The sequence below is a fragment of the Octodon degus genome, unplaced genomic scaffold, assembly GCF_000260255.1.
Source record: "Octodon degus isolate 3935 unplaced genomic scaffold, OctDeg1.0 scaffold00048, whole genome shotgun sequence".
NCBI classification, from domain to species: Eukaryota; Metazoa; Chordata; class Mammalia; order Rodentia; family Octodontidae; genus Octodon; species Octodon degus.
The window spans coordinates 10,910,760-10,914,552 of NW_004524624.1; the positions used below are offsets into that span (position 1 = coordinate 10,910,760).

Sequence of the window (3,793 nt, forward strand, 5' to 3'; positions counted from 1 at the left end):
TTTATTTTTATTTATTACATTTTATTTATTGTGTGTGTGTGTGTGGCCAGCCCAGCCCACCAGGGGGCGGGGCTGGCTGGCATGTGGTGCTGGAGGATCGAACCGAGGTCCCTGTGCCTTGCCAAGCCTGTTTCAAGTAGGTGCTTTAGACCACTGAGCCATCTCTCCAGCCCTGATCTCAAACTCTTGGTGATCACCTTGCCTCAGCCTCTTGAGTGCTTAGATTATAGGCATGCATCACCATACCTGGCTTGTATATATATATATATTTTTTTTTGGTATTAGGACAGGGTCTACAGGGTTTCACTGCATAGATCGGACTCATAGTGATCCTCCTGTTTACAGCCTCTCAAGTCTTGGGATAGCAGGCGCATGCACACCCAGTCTCAACTGCTGCCTCAATGTGGGAGGGTGGGGGGGGGCCCCGAGGATCGAACTCTGGGCCCCCGTGTCTGCCTAAGCAGGTGCTTTAATCCACTGAGCTATTTGGCCAGTCCTTCTGAGCTATTTAGCTGGCCCTTTTGTATATGTTTTAGTAAAAGCTGAAAAATTAATTTAAGATATTTCTAGACATAAGGACATAGAAAATTTAGCTCTTACAAATCCTTTTTGAGAAATTACTCATGAATGCTTTAGCAAAATGGGAGAAAAATGAGAGACAGAATCTCAAAAATAGGGGACTCAACTCAGAATAACAGGAGCTGGAGGTATAGCTCAGCAGCACAGTAACTGCCTGGCAAGTATGAGGTCCTGAGTTCTACTTCCAGTTCCAAATCAAAAGAACAGCAGAAAAGCACAGTCATAAAACAAGATATAGAGCCCCTGAGGAGAGAAGACGGAGAAGGGAGAAGGGAGAAGGGAGAAGGGAGAAGGGAGAAGGGAGAAGGGAGAAGGGAGAAGGGAGAAGGGAGAAGGGAGGACTAAAGTTTGGATAAGGAGTTCTCTCGGAAAAAAGGGAACTAAGAACATCTGAACTTGCTCTCACTAAATTGGCCAGGAAGAGCTTAAATTTATAATCTTCCTGCCTTAGTCTCCCGCAGTACTGGGATTAATTTTCAACTTTCAGAGAAAGAAAGCAAATAATTATTATTACAAAATGCAACAGGAATATTATCACTCTCGATACTATAAAAGTAAAATACAATCAGCACAGTGTTGTGCACCTTTACTCCCAGCTACTCAAGGAAGCTGAGGCAAGAGGATCCCTTGAGCTAGGAATTCCAAGCTAGTCTGGGCAACATGGTGAGACTCTATCTCTAAAGAAAGAAAAAAAGAAATATAAATAAATAAACCAAGAGAAATAAAGGAGGAGGGTAGGAGAGGTGGTGGGAAGGGAAAAGAAATTGGGGGCTGGAGATGGAAGAAGTCCAACAGCAGAGTGTATGCATGTATGCTTAGTATTGTAAAACCCTGGGTTCAATCTCCTATAGCACATGCTCATAGACACACACACTACAATCGGGAAACTGAAGGAAGAGATTAAAAACTAATAGGGGGCGAGGAGAGAGCTCAGTGGCTTAAGTACCTGCCTGGCAAGTGCAAAATTCTGAGTTCAATACTGAGTACCAAAACAAATACACACCCCAAAAACTAATGGGAAACGCCAGACATGGTAGCCCATGTCTGTAACTCCAGCATTCAGGAGGTTAATGCAGGAGGAGGATTGTTGTGAGTTAGACTAGCCTGGGCTGCAAGGCCAGCCTAAACTGCATAGTAAAAAAGAAAAAAAAAAAAGAAAGAAAAAAGAAAAAGGAGGAGGAGGAGGAGGAGGAGGAAGAAGAGGAGGTCTTATCCTTTTTTTTTCAGGGTTAAACTTATTGTCCTATTATTTATTTTTTAATTTTATTTTTTATTAATTTTATTGAGAAATAAATAGCAATGAGCAGTTTCAAAACCAATTAGTAGGACAGCTTAAATAATTAATTCATTGCATATTGTTGTCTTTATAGTAGTCATTCACAGTACAAGACACAGACATGATATCCTGCCCAAACACTATTGGTACAAATCTTTCTTCTCACTGAATTAAGAGAAAGTAGCTGTATATGTATCCTAACTATTTTACATATACAGATACAAAATGGTCCTTCATTTGTGTTCCCTTTTCTGTTTAGTTTTGTCAGAGATGGGTATTCCATTGCCATTCTAGTGCTCTTTTCTTTTTTTTTTGGCGGAACCGGGGATTGAACTCCGGCCCTTGCGCTTGCCAGGGAAGCACTTTATTCCACTGAGCCATCTCCCCAGCCCCTCCATTGCCATTCAAATATTGTAGGTGCGTGAATCCAGCAAAATAATCCAATATAGTCCAGCAGTCCATAATAGTAGTGGGTTATCCGCATGACTCACATGACTGGCAATGTCAGAAGTTGTTGACTTGAGCCTTTTACAGCTCAGCATATTAATATGGCTTTACTTTTTAAAATTTTTTTTTCCATTTATTTATTTAGTGTGTGTGTGTGTGTGTGTGTGTGTGTGTGTGTGTGTGGCCAGCTCAGTCCACTAGGGGGCGGGGCTGGCTGGCATGTGGTGCTGGGGGATTGAACTGTGGTTCCTGTGCTTTGCCAAGCTTGTTCCAAGTAGGTGCTCTAGACCACTGAGCCATCTCGCCAGCCCATGGCTTTTTACTTTACTTTTTGTTTTTACACTTTTCTGCTGGATGGTTAAGACCAAGATAAAGCAAGACCTATATAACAAGAAATGTAACTTTTGTATCTGACAGGGTCAGTCAAATTCCCTCAGGATTAACCCTGAAACTCTGTATCGCAGTTTGTAGATCCTTTGTCAATGTCAGCCATGTAGATGAGTCAAGCAATGGCTGTGACTCATCTATATGGCTGACACTGACAAAAGAGGACTTATCAATGTCCACATTCTACAATGCCAGGTGTCTAGAACTAATGGTCAAATAACTGGCAGATTAGTTTTTACACAGAGATTTAAGTTATAGAATGATTCTGGAAGACGGGTTAAATTAGGGAAATAGAAGCTACATTTGTCCTAACAAGAAGCTAACAGCTATTTTTTAAAATACTGTGTAACTTAAAAACAACATTCACAAATTATTATTATTGTTTACTTTTTGTGGCCAGCTCAGTTACCCCTGGGACGGGGCTGGTGCAGCATGTGGTGCTGGGGATCAAACTGCAATCCCTGAGCTTGCCTAAGCAGGTGCTTTAGACAGCTAAGCTATCTTGCTGGCCTAGGGCAAATTATTTTTAAAAAAGCTAAATGAGTTAAAAAGAGATTATATTTAGGAAACAGATTTGGTGAGACTTATGAGTTCTTTTTTGTTTGGTTGTTTTTTTCCAGTCACCATCTTGCTAGGTAGTCCAAGTTGTTCTTGAACATTCACAGTGATCACCTTGCCTCAACCTCCTGAGTGCTGGGATTATAGACATATGCCACCATACCTGGTTAGAAGGGTTCTTAATTTAGTCATTTTACGTGAAATTTAGTTCTAGGGTGCGTCTATCCAGTTTTCTGCTTTAAAAAAAAAGTATGTATACTTTTGCCCAATTTTGCATTTTCTAACAATACCTTCAAAATACTAAGGCCTTAGCTTAAAGGTTAGAGAATAAGAAAACTTTAGCAACAGTAGGATTCAGGTCTTAAGGTAGTGTCTACATTTCTTACTATCTGTATTAACTTGTATAAGATCACTCACTCAGGGCTGGGGAGATGACTCAGTAGAATAAGCACTTGCCTGCCAAGTGCAAGGGCCTGAGTTCAATCCCTGGTTCCGACAAGAAGAAGAAAAAAAAAAGATCACTCACTCTCTCCAAAAGTATCTAAA

General features: G+C 40.9%; 1 protein-coding gene across 1 annotated transcript in view; it reads right to left on the reverse strand.

The window, feature by feature from the left end:
* Positions 1-3,793, reverse strand: part of Rprd2 (regulation of nuclear pre-mRNA domain containing 2) — a 123,511-nt gene that overhangs the window by 21,763 nt on the left and 97,955 nt on the right. The window lies entirely within an intron of this gene.